The sequence below is a fragment of the Marmota monax genome, unplaced genomic scaffold, assembly GCF_021218885.2.
Source record: "Marmota monax isolate L192 unplaced genomic scaffold, Marmota_monax_Labrador192_F-V1.1 WCK01_AAM20220418_F8-fsc00043, whole genome shotgun sequence".
In the NCBI taxonomy this organism is placed as follows: domain Eukaryota; kingdom Metazoa; phylum Chordata; class Mammalia; order Rodentia; family Sciuridae; genus Marmota; species Marmota monax.
In genome coordinates this window covers 3,804,333-3,826,043 of record NW_026691982.1, presented here as the reverse complement: position 1 = coordinate 3,826,043, position 21,711 = coordinate 3,804,333, and the positions used below count along the sequence as shown (strand labels likewise).

The 21,711-nt window shown below is 34.3% G+C and overlaps 1 pseudogene; it reads left to right on the top strand.

Moving 5' to 3' along the window:
- LOC124095148 (la-related protein 4B-like) overlaps positions 1-21,452 on the top strand; it is a 182,182-nt pseudogene extending 160,730 nt beyond the window's left edge.
- Positions 21,453-21,711: the final 259 nt, after the last annotated feature.

The window sequence follows — 21,711 nt, the reverse complement described above, 5'->3', positions numbered from 1 at the left end:
GAAATAAACAAACATAGGAGAAATTTATTTTTAAGTGCAAAACATAATAAAAATACAAATAGTAATATTTACTTTTTTCTCTTAGGAAATCAAGGGAATTCTAGTCTTTCAAAAAAGAAAGCCATTCCTACAATGTTGTAGATATGTATTTCCATTGGCCACATTATGCAATGAAATGAATTTATTTTCATTTTTCCTGTGCCATGAAAAAGTGGTCAACAAACCATGGATCTATATTTGAATAATTTTATTTATGGGATCTTCCAGTTTGATAAAGAGTATGATGTTTTATTCAATTCTATCTCAAGTTTATTTACAAAACTATATAAAAAAATCTGTGTTGTGATTGGAATGCACAATTATGTGTTGCCTTTTAGATTTTTAATCATCTAACAATTTGTTTTGCAGATACACAAAAGACTTAAATGTCATGTTTTTTTAAAAGATTTATAAGCTATTAAATTACTACACTGTTTTACAATAGTCATGTGATTAAGTTAGTGAATCAATAAAACATGTTAATATGAGGTTGACGTTTGACATGATTCATTTTAGCCTTAATTATTTTGTTTTATCCTATCAACGTGATGCACATTTTTCATCTTTGAAATGAGTCAAGAATCCTGAAGTCACTGCTTATCAGCACATTGCATGTAAATCATTTTAATTACTTGTTAACAAATGTATTACTGGGGAAAACAAAGGATCCCATGTAAGACATTGTATAATTCGAACATTGATATTGTCATTAGGAAAACCTGGATGCATATATAACTAATGTATTTACAAAGAAAAATCCAATATAATATAAGACATACAGGATACTATTTTTTAAATATTTATTTTTTAGTTTTAAGTGGACACAATATCTTCATTTTTATTATTATGTGGTGTTGAGGATCGAACCCAGTGCCCCACACATGCCAGGCAAGCGCCACTACCGCTTGAGGCACATGCCCAGCCCAAGATACTATTTTTATGCTATGTAATTGACATGTTTTATTTGACATATTAATGTTAACTGGTTAAGTAATGATTGCAATCATATCTCAATTTTCCAGCTAAGTATAATACTTTATTAATACTTAAATTATATGTGTATATACTTAAAAGGGAAAGGGAGGAGGACAGAAGATGAGAGAATAAGATTTTTATTACTATTGGATATTACACTGAATGTTCTTATTTTATTCTAAATACTGGAAAGCCACATGAATTTATGAGAGTTGGGGTTTTGAAATTTAAGATGATTTTTATAAACTGACAAGAAACTATTCAAATTAGGAAATCAAAGGAATTCTAACTATGCCATATTTTTTTATTTGAATGATGATAAGGAATCCATGAAAAAAGTTGCTATGGGATGGCGAGTGGGGGAATGCAAGTTTGGGGATATGCTCCTGAGAAGTAAGGTCATTATTTGTAGTTCCAGGAACAAGAACAATTCTGAAAATAGTGCAATTAGATATTATTGATTTTCATGAAATAATCTGTTTCAAATATTCACAGAAAATAGCATTAGGGAGAATGAATGGGTGCTTGTAAATAGGGTATTCCCCATTTCATATCATTATGAATAAACCTCACCCAAACAAGCAAATGCAATGGTAACACTGAATAGTGTTTCTTTTGGCTATTGATTTGTCATAAAGAATATAATTTATTAAATTAACAATAGAAAATAAAAGAATTAAAGGAAAACTGAATTAAAAGGCATAAACCAAAGATATACAAAAAATTTATGGAAGCATAAAATAAACTGTAGAACTCTAGAACAATTATTTTCAAATTTGAATGATGAATTAGATATGAAATATAATTTCCTCAAAAGAGTTAATAGTATATGTAATATTTGTTGGGAGGAGGGGTTCTCAAGGATTGAACTCAGGAGCACTCAAACACTGAGCCACATCTCCAGCTTTATTTTGTATTTTATTTAGAGACAGAGTCTCACTGAGTTGTTTACCACTTCACTTTTGCTGAGCCTGGCTTTGAACTCGTAATCCTCCTGCCTCAGCCTCCAGAGCCACTGGGATTACAGGTGTGCACACTAGTGCCAGAAGTATATGTAAATTTTGATATCTAAAATAATTCTTTAGAAGCAGTCAGGAAGAAATGTTCAAAAATTCTTAAACATTAATATTATGGAGTACTTACAAGGTTTAAAATCCAATTATTTAGTGCCATGTTTTCAGAAAAGAAGGCACTAAAAAGTGATTGTAAAATAAAAATTTAAATAAAATAGTTCCTACCATTGGGGAATTAAAAGTAGTTATATTTCTTTATCACTTTAAGGTAAGATGAAATCAAGACTTCTTTGCTATCACTAAAATGCAGAACACATAATGGAACTGTTAGTTTTAAGATTGTTATATTAAAAAAAAAAGGAAGATACATTTTGGTTAACAATAGTTTTGCTTCCATTCATTTTGGAGTTTGTTGTTGTTGTTGTTGTTCTTGACTTATTCTAACATGATAAACAACTATAAAACTGGACAAAACATGTGAGCAAATCTCTTTAGGTCTAGGAAAGCAGGTAATAGAAAACTGAGATTTGATTTAAAAAAAATACAAAGCAGGTGAGCCCAACCTTCAATGTGCCTAACAACATTAATGGAAGGGCTGGGGGTGTAGTTCAGTGGTAGATAATAAAGTATGGGTTTGATTTATAGAATGGGGCAGGGGTGTCAACATTAAAGTACTTTTAAGACTGTGGCCTAAAAATGTGAGTCAGAAAGAGAAATAGTCATTCTAGGCTGAAAGTATTAAGCTGTTTCAAGTTTGGCCCCTGAAATTTTTACCAGGATTTCTTCATCTTTGACCAAGACTTGGTCTGGTCAACGAAGGAGAAGTTTAAGTCCCTGAAGAGTGCAACCATCGTGGAGCTGAAAGTAAAAGGGAGACACCAGTGGTTTTGCTCCTTGGATATAGTGAAGTTCTGTCCACTCCAAATGAAAACACAGGATTTCAGGATTTCAGTTGTTTCTCCAAAAATTCTGTTTTCATAGTAAGAGGCCTGTCCTAAGATAAGAAAATGGCCTAATACTAAGAGAGCAATTTCAATAGACTCAGTTTCTTCCCTTAGGGTTTAGCAAGAAGAAAACCCATTTTCTTATTTTTCTTGGCACATAAATAATCTTCTGTTCAGTTCAATAGATTATACTTTTTCTACAACAAATAGTAAAAATGTGAATAGCATCCCATGGAATGTACTTTAACTGAGGGCACAATTATTTTTCTCTGTTTCAAAAACTCTCAATCAAAATTCTTAAGTTAAAAATTGTTCAAAAATGTATGCTATTAAGTCCCAGTAAAGCCTTGAAAAAGTTCAGTTTCATGGATTTAGATATGACAATAGACTGCCAGACTTAACAGCATAATTGTACCAGTGGAATATATTTTGATTTCTGCCTTTCTTTACAATATGATAATGTTCAATATGACAATGTTATTTGGGTTTATTTACTTAATCAGTAGTGTATTATTCTGAATTATAATGAGTTCTGAAGCATTACATGAAAATGAGAAATCCAACCCTTTAAGCAGAACTTAGCAATTACTATGATCAAGGTCTTTGGGAGTAAGAAATATAAAAAAACTGGTGATATAACTAGGGATTGAACATAAGCTACTGGATATTGGAAATTTAAGTAGTTATCATTCAACTGCTAGCCACACACTAAAATTTGAATTTAATATTCACCATCATTAAATTGTCATAAGTCTATTACTCTGAAATTAATCTAAAAGAATTACTAAGCTTTTTAAAATTATGTATTTTCCTTATATACTTTAGAATAGACAGTAATTAAAATTAGTGATTATATTTAAAAGAAATACTAATCTAAAAGGGTAACGTAAGAAATCTATACAAATGTGTACAGAAGAATGATGACAAGGTTTCTAGACAAAAAAAAAAAATGATGTCTATACAACAATGAACACACACACACACACACACACACACACACCTTTTCCTTCTCCTCAATGCCTCTTTTATCATCTAAGGGTTTACATATTTTCATCTTGGTTGGTTTTTACAGACCTCTCCAATCATTTTCTGACTTTTTTCATTGCAGAATCATTCTTTTTTATTTACGTCTGACTTTATTGATTCAAATTTTTCAAGTCCCTAACATTTCCCAGACTCCACTTCATTGCTTCATGATGATGGATCTGATACAGGTGGTAGGAACCAGGTGTGCCCTTGATAACTAGATATGAGTATCTATGAAGATTCTAATGTTTGAGTAGACATTAGGTGTGGCTGTGTTCTGGCAAATACTTTGGATCCTCCAATTTGAATTTAATGTATAACTTTTACTTTGAAAAAAGTATGATTCATCTTTTGATGTTTTTCAACCATTTAAAATTGTAAAAAATATTCTTAGATCAGGGGATGTACAAAAGCAGGCAGCAGGCAGGATTTGGCAACAGTGGAGGCCATAGTTTGCCAATTCTTGTTGTAGACAGGCTCCAAACTTATATTTAGAGAATCAAGAAAGGCTTTCCAATTTAAGCAATACTAAACTAAGACTTGGAGGTTACGAGAAAATTGTAGTTTCTAACACAGAATGGCAACAAATTAACTGTAATTTAATGATATTAAATTAAAAGACTACACAGTCAAGAAAATCAGGTAAGGACACAGGAAGTGATTTGCTTTACAATGAGGGATCAATCATTTAGAATCCACAACAAAAGTGGCTATAAAATTTTTGAGAGACCAAAATGTATTTGTTAGGTTTGGATTGTAGATTATGAAACAGGAAACTATGTGTTACTGGTAGACTCTTTTCCATATCTTGAAGAGTAGCAGTTTCCCCCTTTGCAAAACTGGGTAGTTATACCCATATTCTAATATTGTAGAGAACCTAAATGAAATAATTGAAATGGAACAGCTGAACAGGTAAAAAATTTTATTTTATTTTTTATTTATTATCCTTTTTCCCCAGATTTTTCCTACCTCCATATTTTGGTTTCATAAAACTGAAGGTTTATATTGATAAAAACATTTTCAAAGCAAAGATATTACTTTATCAAATTAGTTTGATCTCACTATGAAGTTTATTTTACAATGTTTGTATATATGTGAATGTTAAAGAATGTTGTAATAGTCAAGATAGGTTGACTAAAAACTTTGTTCCTTGTTTATTTTGTGTTTGAGGTCTACAAGAATGGGCAGAGAATAAATAATGTTTTCCTACTATACTGATTTTCAAAAATTAATTTATACTTTTATTTTTCCATTCATTTACTCAGCAAATATGTAGAAAGGACACATTAACATTCAGCATTTGTTCCTACAACTGCAAAAGATAGAAGGCCCTCTTTTTATTTGTGTACAAATCCAAAGAATAATTAGCCACCTCAGCAGGAAAATAACAATTCTTCACTGCCCTTCAAATAACCCTGAATGCATTATTTATTCCTTCATAAAATAGATGGTCAATTGAACACACATCTCCTCCCCCTTCCTACTCTGTGGATGAAGTGCTGAGCACAGAGTCCACTGAGCTATCAGCTATTATCAGGGTGCTATTTTCTTCTTTTATGTTATTTTTGACCTCTATGTTGGTCACAATATGCAGGATGCTCCCATTAAGGTCAATTTGTCTTATAGACAGTGGACTTTAAAATGGAAAGTCAGCACACTTACTGCAAGGAAATACAGAAGAAAGGCTTTAAATGGTTCACATTAAAAATGAGATTTACTTCATTTTCCATTTGAAGCAATGCTTCTGATGGATTGAGTTAGGAGATATTGCCCTGTGCATCGTGATTTGACTTCAAAACTGTCTAACATTCCTTTTTGGTTCCATTCTATTGATTTATATATGGCCTTTGGAAGGTCATGAAAAGAAGCTCTGGGTTATTTATTCAAGAAATGACAACATAAAAATCTATAGACCCACAGAAATTCAAAATTAATAATTATAATTTTTTGTAAAGCATTAAATAATACAATTTAACCTTGAGATTACTGATTCATACCTATAGCAATATAAAATGATCACTGTGATCTTAAAGCATGATTGTAAAACACTGCCAAAGTTGATGTTTTAGAGAACTTCATTTGGAAAATTTCCTTTGGTTCTTCCTTATGTAGCAAAAATGAGAATTATTAAATAAAAATCATTAGAAATCACATCAAACCTCATAAAATTGTGAAATTTAACAAACATAATCAACAACTCAACAAATATTGATTGCCCAACAATTATAATGCTCTCTGTTAGTTTGGGGGAGGAAGCATACTTTTTTATTCTGAAGAAAATTACTATAATTTTCAAAATTATTTAGTATTACAGTGAGTTAAAACAAATATATAAACATTTATTAAAACATTTATATGAAATAAATACAATGATGATACCATTTAGTTTGTGTCTTCTCTGATCACCTGGATAAAAATTTAAAAACTATTTTTTTATTGTTGGTTGTTGAAAACATTACATAGTTCTTGGCATATCATATTTCACACTTTGATTCAAGTGGGTTATGAACTCCCATTTTTACCCCATGTACAGATTGCAGAATCACATCGGTTACACATCCACTGATTTACATATTGCCATACTAGTGTCTGTTGTATTCTGCTGCCTTTCCTATCCTCTATTATCCCCCCTTCCCTCCCCTCCCCTCCCCTCTTCTCTCTCTACCCCATCTACTGTAATTCATTTCTCCCCCTTTTTTTCCTTTCCCCTCACTTCCTCTTGTAACCCTGAGGGTCTCCTTCCATTTCCATGCAATTTCCCTTCTCTCTCCCTTTCCCTCCCACCTCTCATCCCTGTTTAATGTTAATCTTCTTCTCATGCTCTTCCTCCCTGCTCTGTTCTTAGTTACTCTCATTATATCAAAGAAGACATTTGGCATTTGTTTTTTAGGGATTGGCTAGCTTCACTTAGCATAATCTGCTCTAATGCCATCCATTTCCCTGCAAATTCTATGATTTTGTCATTTTTTAATGCAGAGTAATACTCCATTGTGTATAAATGCCACATTTTTTTTTATCCATTCGTCTATTGAAGGGCATCTAGTTTGGTTCCACAGTCTTGCTATTGTGAATTGTGCTGCTATGAACATCGATGTAGCAGTGTCCCTGTAGTATGCTCTTTTTAGGTCTTTAGGGAATAGACCGAGAAGGGGAATAGCTGGGTCAAATGGTGGTTCCATTCCCAGCTTTCCAAGAAATCTCCATACTGCTTTCCAAATTGGCCGCATCAATTTGCATTCCCACCAGCAATGTACAAGTGTATCCTTTTCCCCACATGCTTGCCAGCACTTGTTTTTGTTTGACTTCATAATGGCTGCCAATCTTACTGGAGTAAGATGGTATATTAGGGTGGTTTTGATTTGCATTTCTCTGACTGCTAGAGATGGTGAGCATTTTTCATGTACTTGTTGACTGATTTTATGTCCTCCTCTGAGAAGTGTCTGTTCAGGTCCTTGGCCCATTTGTTGATTGGGTTATTCGTTTTCTTATTGTTTAATTTTTTGAGTTCTTTGTATACTCTGGATATTAGGGCTCTATCTGAAGTGTGAGGAGTAAAGATTTGTTCCCAGGATGTAGGCTCCCTGTTTACCTCTCTTATTGTTTCTTTTGCTGAGAAAAAACTTTTTAGTTTGAGTAAGTCCCATTTGTTGATTCTAGTTATTAACTCTTGTGCTATGGGTGTCCTATTGAGGAATTTGGAGCCCAACCCCACAGTATGTAGATCGTAGCCAACTTTTTCTTCTATCAGACGCCGTGTCTCTGATTTGATATCAAGCTCCTTGATCCATTTTGAGTTAACTTTGGTGCATGGCAAGAGAAAGGGATTCAGTTTCATTTTGTTGCATATGGATTTCCAGTTTTCCCAGCACCATTTGTTGAATTGCTATCCTTCCTCCATTGCATGCTTTTAGCCCCTTTATCAAATATAAGATAGTTGTAATTTTGTGGATTGGTTTCTGTGTCCTCTATTCTGTACCATTGGTCCACCCGCCTGTTTTGGTACCAGTACCATGCTGTTTTTGTTACTATTGCTCTGTAGTATAGTTTGAAGTCTGGTATCGCTATACCGCCTGATTCACACTTCCTGCTTAGAGTTGTTTTTGCTATTCTGGGTCTTTTATTTTTCCATATGAATTTCATGATTGCTTTCTCTATTTCTACAAGAAATGCCATTGGGATTTTGATTGGCATTGCATTAAACCTATAGAGAACTTTTGGTAATATCTCCATTTTGATGATGTTGGTTCTGCCTATCCATGAACAGGGTATATTTTTCCATCTTCTAAGATCTTCTTCTACTTCTCTCTTTAGGGTTCTGTAGTTTTCATTGTATAAGTCTTTCACCTTTTTTGTTAGGTTGATTCCCAAGTATTTTTTTTTTCCCTGTGAATATTGTGAATGGAGTGGTTGTCCTCATTTCCATTTCAGAGGATTTGTCGCTGATATACAGGAATGCCTTTGATTTATGCGTGTTGATTTTATATCCTGCCACTTTGCTGAATTCATTTATTAGCCATAATAGTTTCTTTGTAGACCCTTTTGGGTCTGCTAGGTATAGAATCATGTCAACTGCAAATAGTGATAATTTAAGTTCTTCTTTTCCTATTTTGATGCCTTTAATTTCTTTCGTCTGCCTAATTGCTCTGGCCAGTGTTTCGAGAACTATGTTGAACAGAAGTGGTGAGAGAGGGCATCCCTGTCTTGTTCCAGATTTTAGAGGGATTGCCTTCAATTTTTCTCCATTCAGAATGATGCTAGCCTGAGGCTTAGCATAGATAGCTTTTAAAATATTGAGGTATGTTCCTGTTATCCCTAGTTTTTCTAGAGTTTTGAACATGAAGGGATGCTGTTCTTTGTCGAATGCTTTTTCCGCATCTATCGATATGATCATATGGTTCTTATTCTTAAGTCTATTGATGTGGTGAATAACATTTATTGATTTCTGTATATTGAACCAGCCTTGCATCCCAGGGATGAATCCTACTTGGTCATGGTGCACAATTTTTTTGATATGGTTTTGTATCCGATTCGCCAGAATTTTATTGAGGATTTTTGCATCTAGGTTCATTAGAGATATTGGTCTGTAGTGTTCTTTCTTTGAAGTGTCTTTGTTTGGTTTAGGAATCAGGGTGATGTTGGCCTCGTAGAATGAATTTGGAAGTTCTCCCTCTTTCTCTATTTCCTGGAATAGCTTGAAAAGTATTGGTATTAGTTCTTCTTTAAAGGTTTTGTAAAACTCTGCTGTATACCCATCTGGTCCTGGGCTTTTCTTAGTTGGTAAAGATGGCTTCTTCTATTTCCTTTATTGATATTGGTCTGTTTAGGTTTTCTGTATTCTCCTGACTCAATCTGGGTAGGTCATATGACTTAAGAAATTTATCGATGCCTTCACTATATTCTATTTTATTGGAGTATAAGGATTCAAAATAATTTCTAATTATCTTCTGTATTTCTGAAGTGTCTGTTGTGATATTGCCTTTTTCATCCCGTATGCTAGTAATTTGAGTTCTCTCTCTTCTTCTCTTCATTAGCATGGCTAAGGGTCTGTTGATCTTATTTATTTTTTCAAAGAACCAACTTTTAGTTTTGTCAATTTTTTCAATTGTTTCTTTTGTATCCATTCATTAATTTCAGCTCTGATTTTAATTATTTCTTGCCTTCTACTTCTTTTGCTGTTGATTTGCTCTTCTTTTTCTAGGATTTTGAGATGAAGTATGAAATCATTTATTTGTTGGTTTTTTCTTTTTTTAAGAAATGAACTCCAGGCAATGAATTTTCCTCTTAGAACTGTTTTCATTGTGTCCCATAGATTCCGATATGTTGTGTCTGTGTTTTCATTTATCTTTAAGAATTTTTTAATTTCCTCCTTGATGTCTTCTATAACCCATTGATCATTCAGTAACCTATTGTTCATTCTCCAATTGATGCATGATTTTTCCTTCCTTCTTTTATCGTTGATTTCCAGTTTCATTCCATTATGATCAGATAAGATACATGGTATTATCTCTACTCCTTTATAATGTCTAAGAGTTTCCCTGTGACATAATATATGATCTATTTTTGAGAAGGATCCATGTGCTGCTGAGAAAAAAGTGTAACTGCTTGATGTTGGGTGGTATATTCTATATATGTCAATTAAGTCTAGGTTATTAATTGTATTATTGAGTTCTATAGTTTCTTTATTCAACTTTTGTTTGGAAGATCTGTCCAGTGGTGAGAGAGGTGTGTTAAAGTCTCTCATAATTATTGTATGGTGGTCTATTAGACTCTTGAAGTTGAGAAGAGTTTGTTTGATGAACATAGCTGCACCATTGTTTGGAGCATATATATTTATGATTGTTATGTCTTGTTGGTGTATGTTTCCCTTGAGCAGTATGTAGTGTCCCTCTTTATCCCTTTTGATTAAGTTTGGCTTGAAATCTATTTTATTTGATATGAGTATGGACACTCCTGCTTGTTTCCGAAGTCCATATGAGTGATATGATTTTTCCCAACCTTTCACCTTCAGTCTATGTATGACTTTTCCTATCAAATGCGTCTCCTGTAGGCAGCATATTGTTGGATCTTTTTTTTTTGATCCATTCTACTAGCCTGTGTCTCTTAATTGGTGAGTTTAAGCCATTAACATTTAGGGTTATTTGTGGTGAGCCGTGTTTGTAGACGGTTGCCGCCATTAGAAGATGGCGCCGGTCTCCGTTGTGGATCTTGGTAAACAACTCCTTATTTGGGAGAGTTGGCGTGCTGTCCCTCAATACCCTATGAGAAAACCCCGCGTGGCAGCTTTGGATTGGACTTGAGTAAGCTTTATTAGGCTATGCTTGGGCGCTCGGCGGGGGGTCACTAGAAGATGATACATGAAACAAGGCCTGAATAAACTGCTGAAAGAAGAATCCTGTGTCGTGTTTTCCCTTGCCAGTGAGGGGTCGTGACAGTTATTATTGAGATATGGATTGTTCTTCCAGCCATATTTGTTTATTTATGTTACTTATTAAAAACGTTTTAAAGAAACAAATTTCTTCTTCATGAATGCTTTCATGAGATTCACTCTTGTACATCCACAAAAAACTAAAAAAAAAAAACTGTAAATAAATAGCAAAAAAATCAGTAGAGTCAAGGGAAGGGAACAGGAAAGAAGAAGAGAGGTGTAATGGTTAAATGGTTAATTTGAATTGTCAACTTGATTGTATTAAGAGATGCCAATGATTAAGAGCCTTTTGGGTTTGTCTTGTCAGTGATAGTGTGTCTAGGAATAATTGGCATGTGGGATAGCCAACTGAAATAGAGACCCTCCCTAAGCATGGGTAGTCCTGTCCAAAAGGATGATGGCTTGGATGCAATAAAAGTTGGAAGAACAGGGAAGCAGCAGCAGATGAAAGCTCCATTCTTTTTGATTGGGTTCTTAATTGCTACTGCAATCAAGATATCCTCTGAGGATATCAGACTCTCACTTCTTCACTCTTCCAAATTGGACTCTGCCAATGATTCTACAGAGAGTTTCCAGAAGCCTTCAGTCTTGGACTAGGGTAAAACCATTGATCCCTCTTGTTCTGAGGCTTCAGCCTCTTGGACTATGCAGCTTCTGGTTCTTGAAGCCCTCCAGCCTGTAGATGGCCATTGTGGACTATCCAGATTCTGGTAGCATGAGCCAACTTAATTAATCCCTTTTTTTTATAATTATAATTCCTGTTGATTCTGTTTCTCTAGAGAACCCTGACTAATACAGGTGGGAAAGGGAAAATATTGAGAACTAAATTATTGTTCTAACTTATATTCTATTCTTTTATAATTATGTCAAAATGAATCTTATTGTCATGTATAATTAAAAAGAACCAATTTAAAAAGAGGGAAAAAAGAGTGCTGTCATGCGCTCAGGGTGTGCTCAGTGGTACAACACTTGCCTGGTGTACAACATTATGGGCATTGATAAATCCCCAGCACCACCAAAAGAAAAAGAGAAAGCTGTTGGGACATACAGATGGGTGTGAAGAGTTTAATGAAGGAGAGAGAGAGAGAGACAGAAGGAAATTCACTGGCTGTTAGTATATGCTAAATTCAGATATATATTACCAAATCTGATACTTACCACTATTAAGTATAATTTTACCAATAAAACATTACTTTTATAACCATTAGGTATTAAACTCACTCAGTTGACAATTTTAAGAAAAACTATCTCAACACAAGATAACCCAAAGTCATGATACATACACTTTGATACACCACACTGTCTTCTCTAAATAAAAAGTATAAGCTTACATGTTCTTTTCCATTTTTTCTTTGTGATGAAAATTTTTCCTACTGTCCATTTACTAGAATTTTAACAAAATTTTCATAACCTGAGGAACATGAAGAACAGTCTTAGAATGTAATTGGTTTGCTTTCAACTCTCTGATACAAGATCTCTGATATGAAAGTGTAAGGATAAGAGCAACTCAGAAATTTTACATGGAAAATAGGTCAAAATGAGATTCAGTTAATTAAACTGAATGAACAGGAAAAAGTGAAGTCTGACACCTGAAAAATGACATGAGGAAAATGGAGGTGACCACATATGAAATACAAGAAAAATACAATTACTACCTTTGGACATATGGGCAAAGGAGACAGCATCAGAAAATTTATTATAGAAAATTGATGCATGTAACTATATCTCTTGCATTGAATGGGAAGCAATCTAAAATCACTGGTGAATAGTTAAAAAAAAACATAAATGCCTTACCAAAATGCAAATGTGATTATATCAAAATCACTTTGAGAGTGTAAGGAAAAAAATACCCAATACATCCATGTCTCGTTCACCTTGTGTTATTAGGAAATGCTTACTAGTAGGAAAAATAAGGCTTGAAGACTTTCATGGTTAACTAATAATACTTCTCTCACTTTAGCTCATAAGCTTCCTTGGAACAAAAGAATGATTTCATTGTTAACTCAGTAAAAAGAATAATTGAGCCAAGAGTCAGTTCTAGACTTCTTAAAAGAATGCAGTTAAACTCCCCTGTGAAAGCATTACCAGATATGACTTCTGTCATTCAGTACAGAAGTCATTTATAAATGGCATAGAAGTTCCAACTAGTCTTTCATCATTCTTAAATTTCTTCAGGTGTTCTACAAGCCTGCTAAGGAAATAGTCATTTCACCTATGGATATCTTTAAATTCCTTCTTATTTGTTTCAAAATAAAAGGCAAAATTCTTACATAAGCACAAAATGAATAGTGCCAATTTGTCATCAGAATTCTTTTTACCTATTCAAATGCAACTTTTCTTCAATCCATCTTTTATATCTTATGTTTTGATATTCAAAAATATTTTCAACAATCTGTACCATTTGTTCTCTTCTCTATTCCAGATATTCTAATTTCAGATAATTAGATATACTAAGAATTTGTTCATAACAGTTGTTACATTGTTTCTCTTTTTGGAATAATTTCTTCTATCACCTCTCTTCAAAATCCATATATTTTTGGTCATACATTAGATATTTTCGCATAAAACAATTCATCATAATTTCTAATTCAGTTTCAAATTCTATCAACTCAAAATCCTGGTTATACTTTCAGTACACACACTACTCTAACTTCCTAGGACATATAGACAAAATACATATTGCTTACTCACAGACATCTACTATTTAGGTAGGAGAAACTTAGTTATACAGAGTTTCATTCTCTATGATTTCACTACATCTATTTACCTTGATAATATATAGGAGAAACACTTAATGCCATTATAATTTAGGGGAGGATCTTTGGAGGAGATAATATCTAACCTGATGTATGAGATAAAGGAAGAGATATATGTGATAAATATATGATATATGTGATAAAGTAGGAGAAAGCATTGCTGAACAGAGAGGGCAGAACAGAGAGACTGTTGAGAGAAAAGGTCAATGATCAGATGTGAGACTCAAGGGGAACAGGGGCAGAATCACAAGCCCTATTGTGACATATTAAGCAGTTTCTAAATACCTTTGGGAAAGCTGTGGAACCCATGAAGAAATTTTAAGCAGAACAATGTGCATTATCTAATTTGTATATTTAAACCATCATTATGAGTAATTGAATAGAATTGTTTGGAGGGTCCCATGAATTGTAGAGATCAATTCAAAGAGTCTATAGTAAATTAGGGGTAAAAAATAAAGGTCTTTAATGCACTGCAGAATGAAGATGGCGGAAGAAAAAGGTTTGGTGGTAAAATCCTATAAGGATTAAATGTATGTGAAAATGGAAAACAGATACAACTATGCTCATGGCTTGGACAAATATTTAGACATTTGAAAAAAAGATTTAATGTGGTGAAGGAGCTAGTGTAAGACAATGATATGTAGACTAAGTTTTTATTAAAACACAATGTGATTGTGGCATTCATAAATAAATTCTTCTCAATAACAGGTGAAAAACAACCAGTGTTCTGATCAAGGTTAGGTTGTTTTTGTGTGTGCCAAAAACATTTTTTCTCTTGTTTCATGATCACTTTGTTTATCATGAATTGAAGGTAAAACTCTGAATATAATATAAAACCACAGTGAATTTTTTATGTATTTTCTTTTTTATATTTTGGAAGTATGGAGGCACTCTTCTTCGTTAAGTACTTAACAAAAATGACTCTGAATGAAATGATGAATTAATACCTGCATAGCTAATTTATTTGTCTGTAAAAATGTATCAAAGACATATATATCAAGATAAAAATACATGTATACTAAAACATACAAACACCATTAAAGCCAGGAAGCTTTATATTCCTAGGCATTAGAAATTTCCAACAAGAGAAAGAGAAAAGGTTGCATTAGGTCTCATGAGGGAAGCAAATCACTTTTACCATTGCTAAAAAAAGAAAAGGTGCTTCTTTAATATAGCTAATATGTACAAATTAGTTTTATAAGAGGAGTGACTCAATACACCTTGTCACAGCTTATTACCAGTAAAGACTGATTTTTAAAGTGCTCCACAATTACCTTAAAGTTGAGCAGAATGATCAAATAGTAATAAGAAGAAAGGCAATGATACTAATAAGGGTAATAGAAAGAGGAGGAGGAGATAGAACTTTATTTTTAGCAAGCCAGGTTCAAGTTTTATCCCAAGTTATATTAGTAACATGAATGCACATTTACAAAGAGGAATATTACGAAGTACATAGTGTTCTTTTCCTCCATTAGGGTGGGAGGGATTTCCAAGGAGTCTGGGAATGTTAGTGAAAGACATTAAAATTCAGAAGCTTTGGGGAAACAATTCTACAGCTTAGTTTTCCTAGTTCCTTTCAGTTTTCCTCTTACTTTATGAAGCAAATAATCAGGACATATAACCCCTCACCTGTTCCTTATATTCTTTTATTGTTTTAACAACCTCTCATTATTAATCAGTGAGGCATGCATTACTCCTTGATTCTAGGGTTCTTATACAGTTACATATTATGGTTTGGGCCAGATTTTTTAATTTAATTTTTAATTTAGTTGTGACTGAATTTCTCACCTTTGCTCTAGCCCCAAGTCTCCTTTTAAATCAGCAAAGGCAGGGCTGACAGAAAGGGAATTAAGATGAGGAATGAATCCCTATTGTGCTTCTCCATAATTCATTTCCCTTTCTCGCCCTGTTGCAACCTCCAGCTAACACAGCTAAAGAACGGGGAAGGAGGGTAGGGCGCCCAGTGGAAGCTCTGTGGTGTATTCCAACAGTCCACCCAGCTCCCTGGGTCTGGATTGAGCTAGTCAGATATTTAAAAAGGAACCAGAGAATCTCTTGGTAATTTTCAAATTCATATATGAGATATAAAAATAAGCAAGCAGATTTTTATCCCTATAGATAACTAAAAATGAAATAATCAAGGTTGTGCTATGTTGCTATGTTGAAATACAAAGAAAATAAGTGTCATTTTTGGGGGGTGGGGGGGTTGGGAAGGGATGGATTTTACCCAGTGATCCCACTGAGCTATATCCCCAACCTTTTTTCTTTTTCTTTCTCTTTTTTTTTCTTTATTTAAATATTTTATTTGAGATAAGGTTTTGCTAAATTGCTGAAGGTCTTCCTAAGCTTGCCTTGAACTTGCTTTCCTCATGCTTAAGCCTCCAGAGTAGCTGGAATTACAGGCACCTAATATATGAGTCCACTAGCATATCTAAAAGCTCCTGTACCTGTTTGTTTATACTCCCAAAAAGGTTTTATTACAAAAAAAAAAAAAAGTTAGTCTGGAGGCTTATGTGTCTTCTTCAAACACACCATAATTTAGTTTACTCATAATCTTGACTGAAGATTTCCATGCATAGTCATACATTTATATTTTCAAGAGAGCTCTACAATGAATACAACAATGTACTATTTATTATTGGTTTCCCCCCAAAATGGCATCCATGTTTGTTTCCACTGCTTTTTAATTCAGAGGGTAAGCACTGTACTTGCGATATTGTAGATGGTGAAAAAACATTTTGAGGTGAATGAGCAAGTAGGTTTTGGACATAATCACTTTACAATCTTTATAAAGATTGTAAAAATTTAAAAATTTTAACTTTCTATGTAACTTGTAATATTAGCTTTGTTAAGCCTCATTCTTTTCTACTTCAGTGCAAACAATTTAAAGTTATGTTTCTTTGTACACTTTGAATTAAAGTTGTTCATTTAAATAACTTGTTTTTAGATTGGATAAAAGCAGAATATGTGCACCTCTATTTCTTTCTTGCGATATGAAAACTATTCAAAATTGCTCCCAAACTTAGTATAATACTAAGACAACTACTTTTAAAATGGTACTTTGTTTTTGAAAGTTATATCAATATATATATATATATATATATATATATATATATATATATACAGATAAAATTCCTTATTCATTTCTATTTATGTACATATCTATAATTGATTACAAAAATTGAATGAGAAACCTAATATTTGAAATATTAAAATTATAAATAAAGTACCTTAATTAAGTGTATCCTAAGCAATAGTCACACATCAAAAAATGCAAAACATCAAGAACACAATTTTATTTTTTTTTTGGTACACATTAATTATATGGTATAATTTATTTCATTTTGGGATATTTGTATATGCATATAACATATTTTGATCAACTTCATTCCCTAATATCTCCCTTTTATCCTTTCCTCCTCCTGTACCTAAGAGTTTCCTTTCTTCTTTCATGAGATCTCTTTTTCTTTTTTATTCCCCCTTTTCATACATATGAGAAAACCTATGACTTTTATCTTTCTGAGTCTTGCTTAGTCCTCTCAAAATCTCAAAATGATGTTCTCCAGTTCTATGCATTTTCCTGAAATGACACAATTTTATTCCTGTATGACTGAATACAGCTCTATTTTATATATATATATATATTTTTTTTTCATTGTCTTTTATCCATTCATCTGTTGACAGATACCTAAGATGATTCTACATCTTAGTTATTGTGAATTGTGCTGTTATAAACATCAGAATGCATGTATCTCTACAAATGTTGTCTTTAATTCTTTTGAATAAATACTGTGGAGATGTATAGCTAAATCATATGGTAGTTCAACTTTTATTTTTTGAGGCAACTGCATACTGATTTCCTCAGAGTGGCTGTACTAATTTACATTCCCACCAACAGTGTATGAGCATTCCCTTTTCCCTTGAATCCTTGCCAGTATTTATCACTATTTGTAATCTTAATGATTTTCAGTTTAACTAAAATGAGATGTAATCTCAATGTAGTTTTGATTTGTATTTTCATGATGGTTAAAGATGTTGAACATTTTTTTTATATTATATTTAGTCATCTGTAATTTTTTTTGTCCTTCCAAGTCAGATTTATTTTGCTTAACACAATGCTCTCTAATTCCCTGCAAATGATGTAATTTTGTTCTTTAAGAATGAGTTATACTGGGGCTGGGGATGTGGCTCAAGCAGTAGCGCGCTCGCCTGGCATGCGTGCGGCCCAGGTTCGATCCTCAGAACCACATACAAACAAAGATGTTGTGCCCGCCGATAACAAAAAATAAATAAATAAATAAATAAATATTAAAAAAAAATTCTCTCTTTACACTCTCTCTCTCTGTGTCTCTCACTGTCTCTCTCTAAAAAAAAAAGAATGAGTTATACTACATTGTGTATTCAACATTTTCTTTATTTATTCATTTGTTGATGGACACCTAGGATGATTACCTAACTTGGGTATTGTGAATCATGCTATAAACGTGGATGGATGGAGATATATATATGCACACACACATTATGCAACTTTAAATCTTTCAGATAAATTCTGAGGACCGGTATAGCTGGATCAGATGATAGTTCCATTTTTAGTTTTCTGAAGAAACTTCATTCTGATTTCTGTAGGGAGCGTACCAATTTACATTTCCGCCAATGGCATATAACAGTTCTTCTTTTCCCCACATTGTCACCAGCACTTATTTTTATTTGTATTCTTGATGGTTGTCTTTCTAACTGGGATGAGATTGAATTTCATTGTAGTTTTGATTTTAATTTTCTGATGGGTAAAGAAGTTGAAGATTTTTAAAAAATAACTGTTGGCCATCAATACTTCGAGAATCGTCTCTTCAGTTCACCTGCTCATATATCGAATGGGTATTTGTTTTTTTTGATATTGAGTATTGAGTTCTACATATATTCCAGATATTAACCCCCTGTCCTTTTTGTGTAGACTATCTCTTCATGCTGTTGTAGTTTCCATTGTTTTGTGAAAGCATTTTAATTTGATGCCATCCCATTTACTGATTACTGCTGTTATTTCCTGAGTTATATAAGTCCTATTTGGGAAGTCACTGCCTGTGCCTGTATTGTTGCAGTGTTTCCTCTCAGTTTTCTTGAAGTTTGCTTTCTTCTGTTTGCTAAATTTCTGGTCTTATATCTAGGTCATTGGCACATTTTTAGTTGACTTTGGCCAACAGAGTGAGAGATAGGGATTCGGTTTCATTCTTCTCCACGTGAATATCCAGTTTTCTCAGCACCATTTGTTAAAGAGACTGTCTTTTCTCCAGTGCTTTTTTTTTTGATGCCCTTCTCAAGAATCAACTGCTTGTAGCCTGTCTTCTATTCCATTGGCCTGTGTGACTGTTTTTACGCATTACCCTGATGATTATCTTACTATGGCTCTATAGTATAATTTGAAGTTAGGTATTATGATGCCTCCAGTGTTTCTTAATTTGTTCAGGATTGCTTTGGCTATTCTGTTTTTTTTTTTTTTTGTTCTTCTATATAAATGTTAGGATTGGTTTATCTAATTTTGCAAAAAATGTCATTGGGCATTGTGATAGGGACTACATAGAATCTATAGACTGTTTATTTTTTAATATGACCATTTTAACAATACTAATTCTGCTATTTATGAACATGGAATACCTTTCCATCTTCTAGTGTATTCTTCTATTTCATTTTTCAGCATCTCTGTAATTTTCCCTGTAGAGATCTTTTACCTCCTTGCTTAGGTCTATTCCTAGATTTTTAAAAATTTATTCTAATTTGTTATATATGAAAACAGAATGTGAATCAATTCATAATACACATATAGAGCACAATTTTTCATGTCTCTGCTTGTTCACAATGTAGAGTCACACCATTTGTCTCTTCTTACGTGTACTTAGGTAATGATGTCCATCTTATTCCACTGTCTTTCTTACCCCCATGCCCCCTCCCTTTTCCTCCCTCCCCTTTGCCCTATCTAAAGTTTGTCTATTCCTCCCATATCCCCCATCCCCCATTTTGGTGACAAAAGTCAAGAGAATGCAGCATTACTGGACTTACAGGATTCAGACCAGACAGACATGAACACTTTGGCTCTGGATCACTCAGAATATGAATCTCTGCCTGAAAATAGCAAAACAGGAGGAAATGAGTCTCAACCAGAAAGCCAGGAAGACCCCCGGGAAGTATTAAAAAAAAATTGGAATTCTGCTTATCTAGGGAGAATCTTGCTAGTGACATGTATCTCATATCGCAGATGGATAGTGATCAATATATGCCAATTACAACGGTAGCTAACCTTGACCATATCAAAAAACTCAGTACTGATGTGGATTTAATTGTTGAAGTGCTAAGATCTTTACCTTTAGTTCAAGTGGATGAGAAGGGATAAAAAGTAAGGCCAAATCAAAATCGTTGCATAGTAATCCTGCATGAAATCTCTGAATCTACCCCTGTGGAAGAAGTAGAAGCACTATTTAAAGGAGATAACTTACTGAAATTTATAAACTGTGAATTTGCCTATAATAATAATTGGTTTATTACATTTGAAACAGAAGCTGATGCATAGCAGGCTTACAAATACCTGTGAGAAGAAGTAAAAACTTTTCAAGGAAAGCCAGTTAAGGTAAATCCATTTCCAAATACTGGATTTATAAATGGGTTTACGTCTCCAACCTTCAAACCTGCAGAATCTCCTCTGACTTCACTTAGACAGTACCCTCCTAGAAGCAGGAATCCTAGTAAATCTCATCTGCGCCATGCAATTCCTAGTGCAGAGAGAGGACCTGGACTACTGGAAAGTCCATCAATATTTAACTTCACCGCAGATCGGTTAATTAATGGTGTTCGGAGCCCACAGAAAAGGCAAACAGGGCAAACTAGAACGCAAATACAAAATCCTTCAGCTTATCCCAAGAGAGAGATTGGAACTGGGCGTGTGGAGCCAAGTAGTCTTGAATCCTCTCCTGGTTTAGGGAGAGGAAGGAAAAATTCCTTCCGCTATTGGAAGAAAAGAGAGGAGAAGTTTACAAGCAGCCAGACTCAGTCTCCAACACCACCAAAGCCTCCATCACCAAGCTTTGAACTGGGACTGTCCAACTTTCCTCCATTACCTGGAGCTGCTGGCAGTTTGAAGACAGAGGACTTGTTTGAAAACAGGCTATCTAGCTTGATCATAGGACCATCAAAAGAAAGAAGCCTCAATGCAGATGCAAGTACAAACACTATACCTGCAGTGGTCCCTAGAGAGCCCTCAGTGCCGGCTTCCTGTGCTGTATTAGCAACATATGAACGAACCCCTTCCCCAGCCCATTTACCCGAGGATCCCAAGGTGGTAGAAAAGCAGAGAGAAACCCACAGCGTGGACAGACTCTCTTCTACCCTTACTACAACAGCATGTAAACCAGTGCAAGTGAAGGGAGCTGCCACTGAATTGCGAAAACCCAGTTATGCAGAGATTTGTCAGAAAAGGAGTAAAGAGCCTCCTTCCTCCCCGTTGCAACCCCCAAAAGAACAAAAGCCAAACACTGTTGGTTGTGGGAAGGAGAAAAAGAAGCTCACTGAGCCCATGGAGAGATACAGGGAGCCTTCTGCCCCCAAGTCCACTCCTGGAGCCCCCAAAGACCAGAGGAGGCAGCCGGGGCGCAGACCCTCACCCCCAGCTGTTGGGAAGTGTCTCAACAGAGAACAGAACATTCCCTTAGTGAAAACTGTATGCCTGGGAGGGGTCGCAAAGAGCTGTATTAACCACAAACAAAACTCTTCCCACTCAGTACAAGAATGAGTCGCTGGTTAGGAGCTTGCAGTGTCTGAGAGGCTTGTGGGAAGCCGGTGGTGGCAGTTGGGCTCTGAAGGCTTTTCCTAAGGAGCTGTGTGGTTTGGTGTGTGTGTTCTGAAAATAAAGTTCCTTTCTTTTGACAAATGGCTCCTGAATTGTGCCCAGCCAGACTGCGGCATTATTTGTTTTTTTGGGATTGGCTTACTTCATTTAGCACTTCTCAAAAGAAATACAGATGCTGAGATAGAATATTACTCAGCCTCTG